Source organism: Erinaceus europaeus, chromosome 18 (genome assembly GCF_950295315.1).
Source record: "Erinaceus europaeus chromosome 18, mEriEur2.1, whole genome shotgun sequence".
Classification (NCBI taxonomy): domain Eukaryota; kingdom Metazoa; phylum Chordata; class Mammalia; order Eulipotyphla; family Erinaceidae; genus Erinaceus; species Erinaceus europaeus.
Window position 1 is genome coordinate 13,625,841 of NC_080179.1, and position 21,917 is coordinate 13,647,757.

At 41.2% G+C, this 21,917-nt stretch overlaps 1 protein-coding gene across 1 annotated transcript in view; it reads left to right on the plus strand.

Annotated features, from left to right (window-relative positions):
• PDE11A (phosphodiesterase 11A) overlaps window positions 1-21,917 on the plus strand; it is a 349,760-nt gene that overhangs the window by 79,623 nt on the left and 248,220 nt on the right. The window lies entirely within an intron of this gene.

A 21,917-nucleotide genomic window follows, 5' to 3' on the forward strand; every position in this document is an offset into this window, starting at 1 on the left:
TCTCCCCCCAGGAGTTGATTACTTTGGTGTAATACTCCAAACTCAGGCAATATCTGCTTTGCATTAACCTAGGAAAGGATATTGTATCTGTGGAAGAATAAGAGTCTCTTGGGTGGAAAATGAGAGCATGGCATTCTAAACAGAAGGCACAGAATAAACATATGAAAGTCATGCTTGTTGTGTAAAGGCAGGAAATTAATTATGGCAATACTAAGCTAGAGTTAGAGTGGTAAGATAAAGAGAAAGATAAGGAAATATGTCTATATACTATGTAAGAAGATTGAAATTCAATCATGTAGATATTTATTTTATATGATTTAAATAAATAGAGAAATATGAGGAGACAATTTACAGAGAAAAATGAATTTAATATGCATGTAAATAGTGGCCAAATAGTTGAAATCAAAGTAATTAAACAACAATGTTTTCTATAAAATAACAAAGATGTTAAAATAAAAATTATACCTGGTCTGTGGGAGTCATCTCAGGGACTTTGGTGCTCCAGGATGACATGTTCCAATTTTTAAAAAATATTTATTTATTTATTTATTGGATATACACAACCAGAAATCGAGAGGGAAGGGGGTGATAGACAGGGAGAGAGACAGAGAGACACCTGCAGCACTGCTTCACCACTTGGGAAGCTTTCCCCCTGCAGGTGAGGACAGGGGACTCGAACCTGGGTCCTTGCACAGTGTAACATGTACGATCAACCAAGTGTACCACCATCCAGCCCCCAAATCCATTCTCTCTTCATGATCAAACACTACAAAAAATTGGAATAGATAGAAAAATTCCTTAATTTGATAGAGGTCATTTACACCAGACCTACAGCCAACATTATATTTAATGGTGAGATCTGAAGGCATTCCCACTTAGAACACTACTAGAAAGGGCTGCCCACTACCACTATTACTATTCAGCATTGTGTTGGAAGTTCTTGCCATAGCAACCAGGCAAGAGCAAGGAATTAAAGGGATAAAGGTTGCAAGAAAAGAAGTCAAACTCTCACCACTTGCAGATGATGTGATAGGATACGTAGAAAACCTAAAGAGGGGGTAGGGCGATAGCACAGCAGGTTAAGCGCAAGGACCGGCATAAAGACCCTGGTTCAAGCTCCCGGCTCCCCACCTGCAGGGGAGTCACTTCACAGGCGGTGAAGCAGGTCTGCAGGTGTCTGTCTTTCTCTCCCCCTCTCTGTCTTCCCTTCCCCTCTCCATTTCTCTCTGTCCTATGCAACAATGAATGACATCAACAACAACAATAATAACCACAACAAGCAACAAGGCTACAACGACAAGGGCAATAAAAGTGTGTGTGGGGGGGGAAATGGCCTCCAGGAGCAGTGGATTCATGGTGCGGGCACTGAGTACCAGCAATAACCCTGAAGGCAAAAAAGAAAGAAAAAGAAAAGAAAAAAAACCCTCAGGAATCACTTGGAAATTATCAGGCAATATATAGTAAGGCATCAGGCTACAAAATTAGTGTGCAGAAATTGGTGGTGTTCCTTTATGCAAACATCAAGAAGAAATCAGTCCTTTTCATTATAGCAGCAAAAACAATAGGACATCTAGGAAAAAACCTAACGAATGAAAACCTTGTATACTAAAACTATGATTCACTATTCAAGGAAATTGAAAATGATGCAAAGTGGAAAGGTACTTTATATTCAGAGAGTGGAAGAATTAACATCTTCAAAATGATTATTCTACCCAGAGCCATTTAAAAATTTAATGCAATACCTATCAAGATCCCACCAATTTTTAAAGAATAGAATAGCTACAAATGTTTACCTGGAACCAGAAGATACTTAGGATTGTCAAAACAATCAAGAAAAAAGAATGAACTGGGGGAGGCTGGACGGTGGCGCACTGGGTTAAGCACACATAATATGAAGCACAAGGACCCATGCAAGGATCTCGGTTTGAGCCTCTGGCTCCCCCATCTGCGAGGGGAGGCAGTCACTTCACAAGTGGTGAAGCAGGTCTGCAGGTGTCGTTCTTTCTCCCTCTCTATCTTTCCTTCCCCTCTCAATTTCTCTCTTTCCTATCCAATAAAAAAACTGGCCTCTAGAAGCAGTGGATTCATAGTGTAGGCACTGAGCCCTAGCAATAACCCTGGAGGTAAAAATAAATAAATAAATAAATAAATAATAAAAATAAAAATGAACTGAGGGCATCAACTCCCAGATTTCAGACTATATTATAGGGCCATTGTAATCAAAACTGCCTGGTACTGGAACAAAAATATATACACTGACCAAGAGAATAGAATTGAGAGCCCAGAAATTAGCCCCGCTCCTATGGATATCGACTTGACAAGGGGGTGGGGGCAAACTGTAAAGGGAGAAAGGAGAGTCTCTTTAACAAACGGTGTGAGGGTGATTGGGTTGAAACATGCAGAAGAATGAAACTGAACCACTACATTTCAACATTCAGAAAATTAACTCCAATAGATCAAAAACTTGAATGTTAGACCAGAAACTATCAAATACTTAGAGAAAAATATTGGCAAAACTTTTTCTATTTAAATTTTATAGGCATCTTTCAGGATACAAATCCAATTGCATGGAAGACTAAAACAGAAATAAACCAAATGGGACTACATCCAATTAAAAAAATCTGCACAGCAAAAGAAATCATCACCCAAACAGAGAGACTTCTTATAGAATGGGAGTAGATACCTACATGCCATGACATTAGATAAGAGGCTAATAACCAAAGTATGTAAGAAGCTCTCCAAACTCAGCAACAAAAAACAAATAACTCCATCAAAAAATAGGGGGGGAGATATGAACAGAATATTAGCCAGATGAGAGATCCAAAAGGCCAACAGACATATAAAAAAATTCTCCGTGTCACTGATGGTCAGGGAAATGCAAATAAAGACAATGAGCTACCACTTCACCTATAGCAGAATGTCATATATCAGGCTGTGGGGGCAGAGGAACCCTCCTGCACTGCTGGTGGGAATGTAATGTCCAGTGCCTGTGGAGAGCAGTCTGGAGAACTCTCAGAAAGCTAGACATGGACCTACACTATGGCCCTGCAATTTCTCTCCTGGGGATATATCCTATGGAATGAAAGACACCCATTGCAAAACATCTGTGTATACCTATGTTTATAGCAGTACAATTTGTAATTGCCAAAACCTGTAAGGAACACAGCTGTCCAATATCAGATGAGTGGGTGAGAAAATTGTGGTATATATACACAATGAAATACTGCTCAGCTGTGAAAAATAATGGATCCCCCTTCTTCACCTCATCTTGGATGGAACTTGAAGTGAAATTATCCAGAAACAGAAGGATGAATATGGGATGATCTCACTCATGGACAGAAATTGGGAATAAAAAACAGAAGTAAAAACACAAAGCAGAACTTGGATTGGTTTTGGTGTATTGCAGCAAAGTAAAGGACTCTGGGGCTGGGGCTGGCGGTGGCAGGGATCAGGTCCTGGTGCACAATAGCGGAGGAGGACCTGGGCCAAGGTTCAGCCGGCTTTACAGAAAACTGAGAAATTTTAAACCTGTACCAACAACTATATCCCCTGTTGACTGTAAACCATTAATCTTCCCAATTAAAAAAGAATGATGATGTACAACCCAAGATTATGTCATTTAATACTCCTTCAATAAAAATTGATTTAAGACGAAAATTAAAAGCCTCAAGCTTCATAGCCCAGTTCTATCTCCTGTCATGCCTGTGTATTGGGTGACAGGTGAATCTGCTTCTTGTCTGAGCTAGAAAGATGTTTCTTTTCAGCTTAGAATTCAAGCAGAGTCAGAAGTGTTCTTGCTCAGCTCACTGAAGTTTTAGGGAAAGAAAATATAGAAAGAAACTTTAGATCAATTTCACAGAGAAAATCCTACAAGAAATATTCTCATTCCCTTACCAACAAAACATTTACCCTGTTACGATGTTTCTGTGTTAAATACATTCTGTGTTTCCTCAAAGCTTGTTTTTCCTGTTTCCCTCAGGATTGATTTATAAAACTAAGTGTGCTAGAATGAGGTCACCATACAACTTATCCTATAAACTGGGCACTTCAAGGGGCCAGGCAGTGGTGCATCTGGTTAAATGCTCACACTACAGCGCTCAAGGACCCAGCTTCAAGCTCCTGGTCCCCACCTGCAAGAGGAAAGCTTCATGAGTAGTGAAGCAAGGCTGCAGGTATCTCTCCTTCTCTCCCTATCTCCCCCTCCCCACTCAATTTCTCTGTCTCTATCCAATAATAAATACTCTTTTAAAAGATAATTTTTTAAGTGAGTACTTCTACTAGTGAAATGATATGAGTCAACAAGCATAAGCCAGGCCTTCCCAAAGCAAACAGTGATCTATGGTCACTGATTTGTGGGCTGTGAAAGCACATAAATCTTTCCTACTGAAAATGTGCAAAGTGGTGATTCACAAGGGATTTTAGGGACACGGCAGTTAAGCTTGACAGTCCTCTTAAGAACCTAAACTCTGAAAACTCTTGCTCCCAGGAATATCAAAGGGGTGTTCAAAACTACAAACCATGCCATAATATTTTGAGCGCTGAGAATGAGTAAGTAAATTTCTAGTTTAAGGCACTTTTCTTTTTTTTATTAAACACTTTATTATTATTTTTTATTCTGTAACAGGGCATTATTCAGCTCTGGTTTATGGTGGTGCTAGCAACTGAACCTAGGACTTCAGAGCCTCAGGCATGAAAATCTTTAGCGTAGCCATCTCCGGATCCTGCACATTTTATAGTAACACCTCGTGTGTTTATTCCTTAGTTTTCATATTTCAGAAATGTTTCTGAAGAGAGCTGGCTCTCATTCTCTATCATCAACAGTGCTTGTTTGGGTGCAAGCACTTATAAGTGGTTCCATACTTAATATATTCTTTCAAAACATTTTTTATTTATAAAAAGGAAACACTGACAAAACCCTGTAGGATAAGAGGGGTACAACTCCACACAATTGCCACCACCAGATCTCCACTTTTCAAATATTCGCTTATCTGTAACAGAGGGTCTGCGATGGGCAACCTGGAGAACCTGTGAACCTTCTTAGCTTTTTTATTTGGTTGTTGTTGTTTTGTTTTGTTTTAGGAGAGGTCTGTGGAGAGTGGGGCTCTAATTAATCAGCGATTTATATGGTTTGTTTACATTGCACAGAGCATGCAGGGATGACATTCTGTCCATGACTCAAAACTACAAAGGTAGAGTGTCAATTTTTTTCTAGACAGAGAATGAAAAATGGGCACAAATGTCACTGGCACAATGTGACTCTGACATTGTCACACAAGTGCCAAAATATAACCATACTCAAAATATCCCAGGGGTGGAAAACAGCAGTGTTTCTCAGAGAGCAGGGAAAAACCAGAAAGAGAACATGATTGTGACTTGAGACTCAGTAGTATCTCTCAGACTTGTCTCAGCCTTCTTTGTTAGCTGTTTGGCCTCTTGGTCGGTATCTTGAGCCTTACTCAAGTGGCGTTAGTTCCTGTCAGCATTTTTTGTGGTTGCCTATGTCAATAGGTGACAGTAAGTGAAGAGATCTACAGGCTGGAATAGTGCAGATGAAGTGTTGGAGGGTCCTCCATTGTGTAGATAGCTAGTAGGCATATTTTAGTTATATTTCCAAGGGCCTGTAGCTATATTCGTTTTTTTGTTTGTTTGTTTTTTGTTTTCTCTCTGAGCCTGACATCTGATATGCAGGTGGATCCAAGTTATTGTCTGGGGAGGTGATGTCATGGCTGGAAAAGGGACAGAAAGCTGGATCAGGGATGAGAGTAGCCCCACCAATGTGTCTTGGAGCTCTGCTTCCCCAGAGCTGCACCCTACTAGGGAAAGAGAGAGGCAGGCTGGGAGTGTGGATCAACCTGTCAACGCCCATGTTCAGCGGGGAAGCAATTACAGAAGCCAGACCTTCCACCTTCTGCATCCCACAATGACCCTGGGTCCGTACTCCCAGAGGGATAAAGAATAGGAAAGCTATCAGGGGAGGGGATGGGATACAGAGTTCTGGTGGTGGGAATTGTGTGGAGTTGTACCTTCTCATTCTATGGTTTTGTTAATGTCTCCTTTTTTAAATTAAAAAAAAAATAAAATAAGAGATCTACAGAAGAGGCTGAATGGAGCTTCTGGAGACCTGGATAAAATAAAGCAAACTACTTCTTGACACGAATTGTTAGTTTTCTTTTGTTGTTGTTGCAGTTGCAAAGACCCAAAGGGGCAGTTTCATAGCTGGCTAGAGATGTTGATCTTTCTGATATCTCCCTGGGGTAGGGAGTCAGGGCTGAGATCCTTTTACAGACATTAGTTATCGTACTCAATGTCATATTATGATTGATGGCGGGTTCGAGATCAGGATTCAAGCACACGTCTTCTGGCTTCAAATCACAGCTCTGCCTCTGATTGTACCTTCCTGCAAAGGTCCTGGGAACTGGTCAAAGACCGGTGGACATGAAGCAGGGGCCCCTCTTGTGTATGGAAGGTGTGGAAGAGCAGTTGTTCATAGAGTCATTTCAGTATTCCCTGTGCTTTGTTGTGTAATGTGTTGTTAAAATTTCCGGGGCTCTTGCCGGGCCGGCTAGCTTCACGGTGGTGAACAGAGACGCGGAGACAACGGCTGGGCAGGGAAGCTGTATTTCTTTATTCAGGAACAACGATTCATAAACTAAGACAAACTAATCACCAAACAGAACTCTGCTGTCTCTTTGCGGCGGCGCAAGCACTCTTTCCTTTTCTCTCGAACTCAGGAACCCTCTCCCTTACTCTCGAACTCAGAAACTCTCGCACCCTCGCACTCTCGAACTCCGGAACTCAGGAACTCTCGGACTCCGGAACCCTCTCCCAGGGTCCCTTGGGGCGGGGCCAAGCAGGCCCGCGAAATTAACAGGACTCATCCAATTCTCTTGGAGGGGGAGGGCTAGAACAAGCCAATGTAAAGCATACGACAATTCCCCCTTTTCTTTTTAACTAAATGACTATAGTATCAAGGGTGTGGGGTGAACAGAAACATATATAACCAAAACCAGCATGTTGCCAAGGGAAGGCCTGAGGGGGCCATATCTGAAAAAAAAAAAACATTTCTTGCCTCTGGGGGGCTACTTGCCTCGACGGGCATTTGCATGGGGGCGGGGAACGGCCTAGGGTCCCAAAGGCAGCTGGCTGCAACTTACTTACTATGAAACAAAACTTGTTATTAGCATATCTACTGCACGATCTAACATTTCTAATAGAGAAGGAATTTGAGACTTTTACATATCAACAACGTCTTTTAACCTTTTGTTACACCCATTCAAGATGGAGACACACCCTAGGTGTGGGCCGGAGAGGAAACCTCAGGCATGAGAATAATTAGCATAGCCATTGTGCGATCTACCATTTCTAATAGAGAAGGTAGTGTTTTACATATCAACAAGTCTATTTAACCTTTTGTTTAGACCAACTTAGTTGAAATATATTGATTGTTAACTAATTTTTACCTCAGACTTTAAATGTAAGTTAATTTTTATCTTTATGAGAATTATGTTGAAAACCTTTTTCATTTATCTTTGACTAGTAAGAATTTAGCCTTAAAGCTACTGTTTACCAAACTTTAAACATACACATAAACATAGTCATTAATACACGAGGAGAGAAACCTTTGTTACGAAGACATGTCATTTTAAACACGAATTTAAATCTATATTGTCTTAGTTGTTGGGGGGGGGTTCACCATCCGGAGGTGGCTTCTCGCGCAGCTCCACTTCTAGGAATTGCAGGTTGCGATCTCTGCACAAATCTCTGCGTACTCCAGCTTGTCTGTCTTCAGACCGGACCGGCGGCTGGAGATCTCGTGTGCCCAGTTTTGGCAGGGAGCCCGGGGGTCCGGGAGGCCCGGGATGGTTCCAGAATTCATAGAAAGAGGGCAGGCAGGCCATCTTTGTAGAAGGCGTGAGCCTAGGTGCCCAGGGGTGGCGGCCATGATAGAACGCCGCGGCCCTGCCCCATGGCCCTGCCATGTCTGCTGCCCTGTTCGCAGTGGCCGAGCAGCGTGGAGGGATCACGCGTCCAGTGCCCTGCGCCACGCGGTGGAGAGCCGGCTCCTGTGGGCTGGCCTCAGGCTCTTGCATGTTGGCCTCGGGCTCCAGCATGTTGGCCTCAGGCTCCAGCATGTTGGCATCGGGCTCCAGCATGTTGGCCTCAGGCTCCAGCATGTTGGCATCGGGCTCCAGCATGTTGGCATCGGGCTCTAGCGTGCTGGCATCGGGCTCTTGCATGGTGGCGTAGGCCTCCTGCGGGCTGCGGGGCTGCAGGGCTGCGGGCGCAGTGCGCGGGGTTGTCTGGGCGCAGCCGGCTGGCTGGCTGTTTGACCAGGTGGAAACAGCAGCTCCGCGCCTTGCCTCCCGCCCACTGGCTCTTCCCGCTGGCTGTTCTGAGTTCGCCCGAGCGAGTGGAAACCACAGAGTGGTCCAGAGATAAATGTTCTAGAAACAGCAAAACAGTCTCGTGAAGAAAGAGCAGAGGCCTTTGGAGATCTCTTCACAAGCAGAAGAGAAGGCCATCGTACATAGGTAGCCAAATTGTCTTTACTTATCTGAGAGATGTGCAGGTCAGCCCCACGTTGGGCGCCATTTGTTGTTAAAATTTCCGGGGCTCTTGCCGGGCCGGCTAGCTTCACGGTGGTGAACAGAGACGCGGAGACAACGGCTGGGCAGGGAAGCTGTATTTCTTTATTCAGGAACAACGATTCATAAACTAAGACAAACTAATCACCAAACAGAACTCTGCTGTCTCTTTGTGGCGGCGCAAGCACTCTTTCCTTTTCTCTCGAACTCAGGAACCCTCTCCCTTACTCTCGAACTCAGAAACTCTCGCACCCTCGCACTCTCGAACTCCGGAACTCAGGAACTCTCAGACTCCGGAACCCTCTCCCAGGGTCCCTTGGGGCGGGGCCAAGCAGGCCCGCGAAATTAACAAGACTCATCCAATTCTCTTGGAGGGGGAGGGCTAGAACAAGCCAATGTAAAACATATGACAGTAATGCAGTCTCACACATGTATTGGGCTCAGATGTCAATTCAAGATGATCACTGTTCACACCAAAGCAAAAGCACTGATTTTAAAGGTTCACACCTACATCAAAACAGTAAAATGATGTCTTCCTTTGGTTTCATTGTGGCTGAACCCTTGGGTCTTCTTACCTGGTAGAATTTGTAGCTGTTTAGCTCAGAGATGTCCAATACAGGGTAGTCCTAAAAGTCCGAGATAGCAGCAGTGGTGCTAAGAAGATGGGTCTATGAATACTTTTTTTTTTTTCCATCAGGGTTCTTGCTGGGGCTCATTGTGGGAACTACAAATCCACCACTCCCTGTTGCCATCCCCCCCACCTTTTTTTTTCTTTCTAATTTTTATTAGATATGACAGAGAGAAATTGAGAGAGGATAGGGAGATAAAGAAGGGGGGAAAGATTAGCACTTGTAGACTTGCTTCACTGCTTTCAAAATGTCTCCCCTGCATGTGGGGAGCAGGGGCTCAAACCGGGTCCTTGTACTCGGTAGTCTTTGAGCTTAACAAGGCGCACCATTTCCTGGCCCTGGATCTATGAATACTTTAAATGATTCTAAAGCACCAATAGTGATAGAACTTGAACCTAGGACAAGTTTAAGTCAAACATGAGTTTTTAAAGTACCTTTTGGTGGAGACTTTATAAATATTCTTTCTTTCTTTCTTTCTTTCTTTCTTTCTTTCTTTCTTTCTTTCTTTCTTTCCTTACTTACTTTTTGGTCTCCAGGTTTATTGCTCAGTGTCAGCACTGTAAATCCACTGCTCCTGGTGGCCATCCCTCCCCTCCATTGGATAGGACAGAGATAAATTGAGAGGAGAAGGGGAAATAGAGATGGAGAGAGAGAAGTATAGACAGATACCTGCTGACTTCCTTCCCTGTTTGTGAAGCAATCCCTGCAGATAGGGATGGGGGTCTATCTGGGATCCTTGTGCTTTTTGCTGTGTGCACATAACCTGGTGTGCCACCACCCGGCAACCGTTTTTATAAATATTCTTACCAGGAGTCTTGATTATTGCTAAGACACATATATATTTCATTTGATAAATGAAAATGTGGGATTTAAATTATCATTTATTAATAGCAAACTTAGAAAAAGATGGTACCTTCAGTGGGGTAAAATAAGTGCTGTTCAGGGGCCGAGCAGTAGCGCAGCGGGCTAAGCAAACATGGTGTGAAGCACAAGGACCGGCCAAAGCTTCCTGGTTTCAAGCCCTGGTTCCCCACCTGCAGGGGAGTCGCTTCACAGGCGGTGAAGCAGGTCTGCAGGTGTCTATCTTTCCCCCTCTCTGTCTTCCCCATCTCTCTCGATTGCTCTCTGTCCTATCCAACAGCAACGACAGCAATAAGAACAATAATAACAACGACGATAAACAACAAGGGCAACAAAAAGGGAAAAAATGGCCTCCAGGAGCACTGGATTCATAATGCAGGCACCGAGCTCCACTGATAACCTGGAGGCAAAAAAAATAATAATAATAATAAGTGCTGTTATTGATGGTGTTAAGCGTGGGATAACTAAATACGAATCTCCAGGGGATTTAAACCTAACCAGGAAGTCACAGTGCAGAACTGCTTAATATGAATGTTCAGAAATGCTTTCACTTAAGGTTCAGAGACTGGTTAGGTTCTGAACTCTCCAAGGTTCCAGTTAGTTCATGAGTGTGTTTTGGGGAATTGTGTCTCATTAATCAGAGGGTTCGGTGTTGTGTTTTCCTTTTTCATTTCTTTTTTTTTAAAAATTATATTTTATTTATTCACTCCCTTTTGTTGCCCTTGTTGTTTTATTGTTGTAGTTATTGTTGTTATTGATGTCGTTGTTGTTGGATAGGATAGAGAGAAATCAAGAGAGGAGGGAAGACAGAGAGGGGGAGAGAAAGACACCTGCAGATCTGCTTCACCACCTGTGAAGCGACTCCCCTGCAGGTGGGGAGCAGGGGGCTCAAACCGGGATCCTTATGCCGGTCCTTGGGCTTTGCACCACCTGCGCTTAACGCACTGAGCTACTGCCCGACTCCGAGCTCCTTTTTCATTTCTAAAGTGCCTCCGGGTATTGCATTAGTTTAATTGATGTGCATGCCTTTTTCTTTATGATTGTAATTTCATACCTTTTCTACTCTTTTTTGCATCTCATATCTGAGTAGAGAACAGGGTATTCCAGAACTTGGTAGTTATTTAGTATTCTACTTTCTATTAAAGATAAAGACAGACACTGAGAGGAGGAAGGGAAAGAGGAAGGAAGGGACCCACTAAAGCTTCCTTCAGTCCAATGAGGGCTGGACTTGAACCCGGATAGTGCACACAGCAAAGCATCACATCCAAGTGAACTATTTTATTGACGCCGAGATTCAACTCTTTCATTTTATTTAAAATTTTTATTTTATTTTATTTATCTATTTATTTATGCCTCCAAGGTTATTGCTGGGGGCTCAGTGCCTGCACTACAAGTGCTGGAGGTCATTATTTCCCTTTTGTTGCCCTTGTTGTTTATTGTTACTATTATTATTGTTGTTGTTGGATAGGACAGAAAGAAACCGAGGGGGGTGGGGTGGGCGGTAGTGCAGCAGGTTAAGCGCACATGGCACAAAGTGCAAGGACCGGAGTACGGATCCCAGTTGGAGCCCCTGGCTCCCCACCTGTAGGGGGGTCGCTTCACAGTCGATGAAGCAGGTCTGCAGGTGTCTTTCTCTCCCCCTCTCTGTCTTCCTGTCCTGTCTCGATTTCTTTCTGTCCTATCCAACAATGACAGCAATGACAACAACAACAATAATAACAATGATAAACTACAAGGGCAACAATAAAATGGGAAAAAATGGCCTCCACGAACCCTGGATTCCTAGTGCAGGCACCGAGCCCCAGCAATAACCCTGGAGGAAAAAATGAAAGAAAAGAAAGAAAGAAACTGAGGGAGGAGGGGAAGACAGAGGAGGAAAGACACCTGCAGACCTGCTTTACTGCTTGTAAAGTGACCCACCTGTGCGTGGGGAGCTGCGTGCTGGAACCGGGATCCTTATGCCAGTCTTTGTGCTTTGTGCCATGTACACGTTTTAACCCACTGCGTTACCACCCGGGCTTCTGTTTTTTTTAATTTTTTACCAGAACACTGCTCAGCTCTGGCTTATGATGGTGAGGGGGATTGAACCTAGAACTACAGAGCCTTATGCACGAGAGTCTGTTTACATAACCATTATACTGTCTACCTCTGCCTCCCCTTGATCCCCAGTTTTCAAATTTTAAGTTTGTTACTCTGCATTTGACTTGGGTTTCCCAGGAATAGATACAGGGATTCTCTGTAAGATCACATACTTTGTCTTTTCTCACATAATTTTATTCATTGATTACTCACCCAGGTGCTGAATATGACTGTTATCTACCTGTAAGTTAAATATTGTACACCTGCTTGTGTGCAGGCTTCTACTCTGTATGCCTGTATGAACTGTTTATTTCACTAACTGACTTTAAAACTAAACTACCTCTCAAATTTATCAAAACATCTTCTCAAATTCATTAGAAAAATAGCATCAGAAAAACTAGTTCTTTTATGACTAGCAGCACCAATATGTAATGCTATTGTGAGATAGCTGTTGAATCGTACATAATTAATTGATCAATTTCAACCACAAAAAATAAACTTCAGTTGAGCAACAAGAAGCTTGAAGTCCTGCCAAATCATATATGTGTCCCGACAAAGTGAATAGTCCACAGTTACTCTGTGAAATTTGCAGATTGTGATTCATTCTTATTCCTTGTCAGCATTTTGTTTATTATAGTCATATTTATCCTGGAAAGTTGGTTCATTAAGTAACTAACGTGTACAAGAGTGAGATTACTGCTCAAATGGCAATTGCCTATTTAGAAATCTCACTGCTACCTTTTTATTCCTTAAGAGGAAGTTGGGAGAAGAGTAATGCCATGGACTGAGAAGGTTGTGCTGGCAGTTTTAAAACCACGATGCTGAATGTGTATATTTGGTGTTGCAGGTTGGGAAGCTTTAAAATTCGAAACAGAAGTCATTTGACTACAAAATCAACTCTCCCTCCCTACGCCTCCACATTCACCCACATACAATCTCCTGAAGTAGTTTAATGGAAATTAAGTGTAAAAGATCTTAATATATTTTCATGTACATTTAAAAATTATCTTGCCAATTTCAGCCAAAAATTTTGCTGAACTTTTTGATGAGGAGTATTAATCAAATGAGGCTGCTATAACAAAATGTCATAGACTGGGTAGTTTCTACAAGAAAATTTTATTTCTCATATATGAATATGGTGAAGCCAGATTCAGTTAGGTATATTCACTCTCATGCTACTTCATCAGTCATCCTTTCCCTTCCTTCCTTTCTTTCTTCCTTCCTTCCTTCCTTTCAAGTAATGTCTGATCTCCTTTCTAAAGGCAGCTGCTTTTATCTTTTTAAATTTTATTTTTATTAGTGATTTTAATATTGACTTACAAAATTATAGGATAACAGATATAACGCCACACCATTCCGACCACCAGAGTTCTGTGTCTCCATTCCCTCCATTTGAAACTGCAGTACTCCAAAGGAAACAGATATGGGTTGACTATTATTTCTATAACTGTCTACCTATATTTACACATATTTGCCCACCTTTTTCCTATGGTCCTGCTTTCTCTTCCTTTCTAAGTCATAGTCATACTATTACTGTTTCCAAGTGTCCTTCCTTTTTTGCTTTTCTTTCTCTGGGTCCTGATGGAACTGGAATTCAGAGCTCTCCATCATCTTCCTCTATCATTTCTCCCTCTCTGGGAGCATGGGTTGCAAAAGGTGGGAGTAGAACTTCCGACATTTTTTAAATCTGTAGTTGGTAAATGGTAAACTCAAGAAGGTCTTGATTAAACTGTAATTTTAACTTCTTACAACAACTGTGATTTATAAAAATGGATGGAACAAGTATACAGAATGAGATATATAGGTCAGCCTGCTTATAAAAATGACCCTGGCAGAGTTGTAAAGGTAGGTATTGTTCTAAAGTAGGCCGAGCTTATTGATTCATGGTATCAAATCATACTAGACAAAGCAACCACAGCTTCTAAACCCATTATATTGGATCAAGTAGATTAAATTGAAAATTACCAAGTAATAGGAGAATAGAAGGATGCCTAATATTATTAGAGTATGAAAAATGCTTGCTAGACAATAACAAGTGAATGAATGTCCAGTAAAAATGACTGAGTGGTATCTCACTGTTTTTATTTGCATTTCACTGATCATCAGTGACTTTGAGCATTTGTTGACACCTAAGTATAATTTCTCATCTTTCTGTGATAGGCGCCTGCAAAATACTCATCCTCAACTTAGGTCCTTTTCCACCGTCATGCACCAGGACCCTGTTTCCCCCACTCCTGCCTCCTCCCCTTCCTTATAGTCCTTTGGTTGGGTGCAGTATACCAAACCCAGTTGAGGTTTCTCTCTCTCTCTCTCCCTTTCTTTCTTTCTTTTTTCCTTTCTTTCCTTCTTTCTTCCTTTCTCTTTCTTTCTTCCTTTCTTTCCTTCTGTATTTCTTTCTTTTCAAATATTTATTCCCTTTTGTTGTCCTTGTTTTATTGTTATAGTTATTATTGTTATTATTGTTGTTGTTGGATAGGACAGAGAGAAATGGAGAGGGGAGGGGAAGACAGAAAGGGGGAGAGAAAGATAGACACCTGCAGACCTGCTTCACCAACTATGAAGCAACTCCCCTGCAGGTGGGGAGCCAGGGTTTCGAACCGGGGTCCTTGCCCTTTGCACCACCTGCACTTAACCTGCCCTGTCGACTTCTGTATCCGTCAAAAATAACAATAAAATAGCTTTAATAATATGTATGTATATATACATATATATACATATATATATACAGCAATTTGTGGAAACTATAACTCTCAAAACATAACTAGTAATCAAATAAATGCAAGCAAATGCAACAGTGAGTATTGATTTAACCAGTCAGATAAAAATCATAGAATGAGAAAAGTCAGTGTTGCATAAGTAGGAGTAGGTATATACTCTGATAGTTAGTGGGGGCAGAAGTTGCTAGAGCCTTATTAAGCATGTTTTGGCAATAGCTATTAAGATTGTTGTGTGTGTGTGTGTTTGCGTGTGCACGCGTGTATTCTTCAACCAAAATTATACTGCTGGAACCTGTCCAGTAGGAGTATTGTCCAGGTGCACAAATATATATTTGTAAGAAAGTCCATAATTGTGCTATTTGTAATATAGAAAATTTGGAGAGAATATGATTGTCTATTATTGTGAACACTCACTTCTTTGAAAAATTAGTAGAAATTTGAAAGAAATAGAGCTCTTTAAATTGACGAAGATTTCCAAGATAAGTTGCCAGGCAACAATAAGTTGTAGAATATAACTTGTAGTGTGAGCCCACTTATAGTTTACAAATATCACTAAAATGAAGCATTATGTATATATTATAATGCAACATATATGTTTATATTGTATAGCATATAATATAAACATGTTTATATATAATTTATATAAACATATAAGTAGTATATATGCACAGAATGCAGAAGAATATACTGACTATATATATATGCAGAATGCAGAAGAATGTACTGTAAATAACATCAGGAAGATATTAAAAGGAGAACTGATAGCAGGACAAGAAAGAAAGATTCTGTAGTCAAAGGAAATTCTTTAGTGTGAGGTGCACAAAGTAAGTTTTAATATAAGAGCTTTATTTTAAGAATATAATCACAGAATGTCCAAAAAATGTGACTGGAGATGTTTGACACCAGAATTATTAATCTAAAATTAGTAGTATCCAGGGATGGATTGGTGGCGCACCTGGTTGAGTGTACATGTTACAATGGGAAAGGACTCAAGTTCAAGCCCCCAGTCCCCACCTGCAGGGGGAAAGCTTTGCAAGTGGTGAAGCAGTGCTGCAGGTGTCTCTCTCTCTCCTCTATCTGCCCCATCCCTCTTGATTTCTGGCTGTCTCTGTCTAATAAATAAAGATAATAATTTTTTCCCCTGTTCAGATCTCTTTTTTCTATCTCCCAACTTAGAGGAAATACAGCTGACAGGGGGGAGGTCATGAAATGACCCCCACAGGGATGTAACCAGTATATCCACACTTTGAGAAACACCAGAAGATATATGACCTTGATTCCTCACAAAAAAATTTTACAAAGAAAACAAGAGAGGCAGAAGGGCCATTTATAAATTAAAGAGGCTTATTAAGGGATGATTTGAAAACAGCAATGTGCATACCTTATTTGGGTTCTAATTCAAACATAAGAGGAATTTAAACAATAAGTGCAATATTTTAAAATTGTTGTTACCTTTTTTTAGGTGTGAAGATGCTATTGTGGTTGTATTCGTATGCATGTAGAACCGGGACACAGTTTCACTGCTTTGGGTCTTTTTTTTTTTCTTCTGCACCCAGGGTTATTACTGGGGCTAGTGCCTGCACCATGAATCCACTGCTCCTGGAGGCCATTTTTCCCCCTTTTGCTGCCCTTGTTGTAGCCTTGTTGTGCTTATTATTGTTGTTGTTGATGTCGTTCGTTGTTGGATAGGACAGAGAGAAATGTAGAGAGGAAGGGAAGACAGAGAGGGGGAGAGAAAGATGGACACCTGCAGACCTGCTTCACTGCCTGTAAAGCGACTCGCCTGCAGGCGGGGAACCAGGATCCTTATGCCAGTCCTTGCTCCACGTGCGCTTAACCCACTGCGCTACTGCCCAACCCCCCCCTTTTTTTAATGCAGATAGAGACAGATAGAGGGAAGACACCATAGTTGCCATATTAGCTCCCATGTGGTGCCAGAATAGGATTCCCCTGTCTGATGGGCTACAGCACTTACACTGCACAGAGCTCCAGAGGCTGAGGCTGGATGTGGGGATGGAGGGAGGAGATAGCAGGGCAGTTGGCAAGGTTAGCAAGCCATTGCTGGGGCCTGGCGCAGCGCAGTGGGTCCATGGGGCTTTGCTTTATTGTTATCCAGAATGAAAGTTTGAAAAATTAATCTCCAACTTAAAAGGTATGAAAACATTGTCATGAGTGTTTGCCCTAGGGGAGGACAACCTGATGTCTGGGCAACTGAATTGGGAGACTGATTTTTCAGTCTGTGTTTTGTACTGCTTGGATATTTAGACTGGCTCTGTAGTACTCATTCTAGAACCCAAACACATCTGAAAAAAAAAAAAAAAAAAACCTCCAGTGTAAAGAACAAACTTCAAAATGAATTCCTGGTTGTTCTTTTCACCCAGTCAGTACCTTTATTTCATTTTCTTCCAAAGAACAAGTTAATTAAGATTTTAAATTTTTAAAAATAAAGCTAGTACTATCCTAAATATTCAGAAGTGGATTGTTGTCTGAGTAAATGTTATTAATCTATACAAGTGAAAATTTTATGATGATTTAAACAACTTTATTCAGGTGTATTTTTTTTTTAAATCACAAAATGTACCTTTTTAAAGTAAACAATGTAGTGTTTTTGGTAACTTCATAAGTAGTCCAATCATCTTAGAACATACTCCCCAGTAAGATTCCTCTTGCCTATTTACAGCTGGTCTTGTTACTGCTGTTAGTAACAATCTACTTCTATACATTTTTCTTGTCAGGGTAATGCAGTGGGTTATTTTTATTATGACTGTAAATTGGTTGTAGTAAGTAACAGCTGGGTATAAAAAGTAAAAAAAAATCAGCTAATGAGATATTGTGCATAGGATTAGCCTACTGGGTTTATGTTAATCAGGAGAAAAAAGAAATCTTGAATGCTAGTTTCCAAATATTCATAATGGTTCTATTTGAGTATTCCCCCCACCCTCCTTTTTAAGGTGTAAGGACATGACTCCAGGAATGTGTCTTCACAGTGTTTTCCTTTCAATTAATGCCTCCAAATAACAAGATTATGCCTGGGGTTTGGTGCCTGCTAGGAATCTACTGCTCCAGGCAGGAGAGGGAAACAGATGAATCTCCCTACTGCTAGTGTGGCACGTGATGGGGTGGGAGGGCTTGAACTCAAGTCCTTGCACATAGTAACATGTGTGCTTACCCAAGTGCACTCCCACCCAGCTTCCCAGAGTTGACATTTTATAATTGTTTCTAGTCAAGAGAAGATTGGGGTAAATAGAAATAAAGCTATCATATGATATCATTCAAGTGCTCAACTGACCAGAACCTCTAAAATACCAACAGTATTTAATGGTGCCATAAAGCTTATGGTGCTATAAAACTTTCTTATAGTCTGTCCAGCCATGGGAAAGCTTGGCCTCTTGGGGATCATTAACTATGACTAGTTTTGAGGAGAGGAGTGAGATTAATGAAAAAGTATTCATCCCAATTCCAGCTTTAATATCTGGGCCAGAGTCAAAAGCACCGACATTTCTCTCTTCTAAGAAAGATAGTCAGAAGAATGACCTTCTTTGTTTCCCATCTTGCTTTCCATTATTTTTAAATGATAACCCCCACCCATTTTAGAAAGTTAATTTCTTAAATGGACAATTAAAGATAGTATATAATGACATGTTTATTTACTGTTTAAATTTTTTTTTAATTTAATGAGAGAGAGATTGAAAAGGAGAGAACTACTCTGACCACATATGATGCTAGGAGCCCAGCTGTGATCTCAGGTTTGCAAAGCATACACTTTATTTTTAAAGTTTTTTATTTATAAAATGTAAATATTGACAAGATCATAGGATAAGAAGGGTACAATTCCATAAAATTCCCACCACCAGAATCCATATCCCATCCATTCCCTTGAAAGCTTTTTTATTCTTTATCCCTCTGGGAGTATGGACCCAAGATCCTTATGGAGTGCAGAAGGTGGAAGGTCTGGCTTCTGTAATTGCTTCCCCACTGAACATGGACATTGACAGGTCAATCCATACTCTCATCCTGTGTCTCTCTTTCCCTAGTGAGGCAGAGCTCTGGGGAGTCGGGGCTCCAGGATACATTGGTGGGGTCATCTGCCCAGAGAAGTCAGGTTGGCATCATGGTAGCATCTGGAACCTGGTGGCTGAAAAAGAGTTAAGATATAAAGCAGGACAAATTGTTGACTAATCATGAACCTAAAGGCAAGAATATTGCAGATGAAAATTTGGGGTCTCCATTTATTTTAGGCAAATTCAAGGGGCTCATGACTCTACTAAGTTTTGTCTGAGCCCAACAGCTAACTTGCAGGTGGACCCAAGGTATTGTCTGGGGAGATGGTGTCAGGGTTGGAAATAGGACTAGAAAGCTGGATCAGGGCTGAGAGTAGCTCCAAAATATGGGGAAAGTGTATAAATATTGTTAACTGTAAACCCCATCGATTTGATCTGGGGCCCTTATTCAGTACAGGAGCCTATGCAACTTCTGCATCCCTGTAGGTCTGAGCTCGCATTCTGTGGTCACGACTAGGAACATTCTAGGCTGCACTCATTTCAGAACCAGTCTTCTTCGAGTGGGAGAGTATGCTGACCCATCTTCCCTTAGGAGAATGAATGGGACAGCCCCTACCATTGTCAATCCACATTGAGAGCCAGGTCCTATTAAGGGCTCACAAAGGGGTCCATTAGCTGTTGAGTTCCCCTGGACACTGGATATTTTCATGAATAAACTTGAGAATTTGCGTCTCTGTGTTTTCAAATTAAAAAAAAAAAGTTCAATATGATACAAAGTGATGCTTTAAACAAGAGTTTATACTTTGTTGTAAATTGACATACTTGTTTGTGATTCTGACTCTTGAAATTAAGACCACACCTATTGTGTTTTATGAATTTGCATTGAAATAATGCTCCATTAAAGAAAATTATACCTTTGGTAGGGCAGGTGTAGATGGTATAATGGTTATGCAAAGAGGTTCCCATGCTTGAGGCCACAAAGTCCCAAATTCAATCCCCCACACCACCATAAAAAGTAAAAATTAAAAAAAAAGAAAACTATACCTTTGGAAAAAAAAAAACTATACCTTTGGAAACAGAAATCTCCTTCAAAGTTTCTAGAAAACTTCCATATATATATTTGCTATTTTAAATATGCTGTTTCTAAAACATGCAGGTGTTTCACTTTATGAAAATAATTCAACTGCTTCCACATTTTGATACTTCATTTTTTCAAAGTATTCCACAAGAGAGCTTATTTAACATTCCCAGTTCCAGATCAGTAGGACCCAGATCAGTGAAGCTTTGCCTTACCGTTAAGACCTGAAGGCAAAAAGAGACCTCAGAACACCAGTTTCTGAATGTGCACAGAGGAAGATGTTGCATAATGGTAGGTAGGGAGGCCTTCTTTCAGCCATGAATTTGCTTGAGAGTCATGCGCTATTCAAGCTGTTTTGCCATTATAGTGAAGTCTGCAGGGACAGCCCCAGGGTCCTCACTGAGGCTCTCCAGTGTAGACTTCCGGTGTAACTGAACAAGGTCAGGCCACGGGACTCTGTGCTTTATATGTTTGGGAAAGCTTGATAACCACGGACTTTCTTTAGGACATTGATAGAAGGGCCAGATACTCAGATTTTATGCTTATTCGTGATACTTTTCATGGAGGCTAAAGTGACTTTTTCACACTACTTAATGATTTTTAGTCTAACTCCCTTCCTGAGTGAGATGCTGTAAAGATTAATTAGTCAGTGTTCACAAAGTGCTCTCAAGCTGGAGAGTGCTGCACAAGGGTGTACAGACTCATTAGCTCCTAGTCATTAAGGCTTCTTAGACCTTTTGGTATTCGGAACATGGATGACCAAGTTAATGTTCTTTCTTAATTGGAGGAGGGGAGCTTTAGAAAGAGCAGAGTAGAGCAATATTTATATCCATCTCTCTGTTATCTATCTAGATTTGTATCTGGGGCTGAAACATAGATATTTTATTTATTCTAATGTCTTATTTCCATATTGCTTCATATTTTGATATTCTTTGTAAATGTGTTTGTTTGTGTCTCCTGCTTATTAACTTAATTTTTAAAATTATCTTTATTTATTGTATAGAAACAGCCAGAAATCGAGAGGGAAGGAGGAGATACACAGAGAGACACCTGCAGCCCTGCTTCACCACTCGCAAAGCTTTCCCCCTGCAGGTGGGGGCCAGGGACTCGAACCCAGGTCCTTTCGCACTGTAACATGTTGCTCAACCAGGTGCGCCACCACCTGGCCCCTTAACTTAATTTTTTAAAAACAGTTATTTATTAAGTTTTTAATAGGAGAAATGCAGAGATAAAGAGAACAAAACATGTTCAACTGTGTCCTCTGAGGGTAATGCAGATTGAACCTGGGGATTCAGATCCTCCAGCATGAGAGTCTTTTGCATAACCACTATACTATTTCCCCAGATCTTGTACATTTATTTAAAAACTCTGGATCATGCTATTTTATGATATTCAGAGTGATGATGAGTATGACCCAAGAGTGCTGTAAGATCCTCTCTCAACTTGCAATGTAGCCATATAGGCACAATTTTGTCTCTTCTCGGCAATCTTCAATCAGTGTTTATATTAGAGATCTGTATAATCAGTGAAAACTTTGATTGTTGCTGGAAAAGACAAATTGACCATGAGACATATGAGATCTTACAGAAACTAGAGACAAAGATGCATAGTCCATAGAGAACAGACTGATGACTGACTTTTAATAGCATCAGTTGCATGACGGGCAAATAATACCTAAGACTGAGAGATATACTTCCCCCCATCCACCATGAGCCCTGCACTGCCATCTTAGCAGCTTAGCAGAAACTTGTTTTGCTATCTTTCTGTACCTCTTTACAGAAGGGGGTGAAAGAGAGAGAGAGATAGAGAGAGAGAGAGGGCACTTGGGGGTGCCCTTTTCCTTCTGTTTTAAAGTCCCAGAGTAATGTCACTTTCCCCAGTGCCACATGTTGTGAAGATTTGCCTCCAAGGTTATTGCTGGGGCTCCGTGCCTGCACCGTGAATCCACTGCTCCCGGAGACCATTTT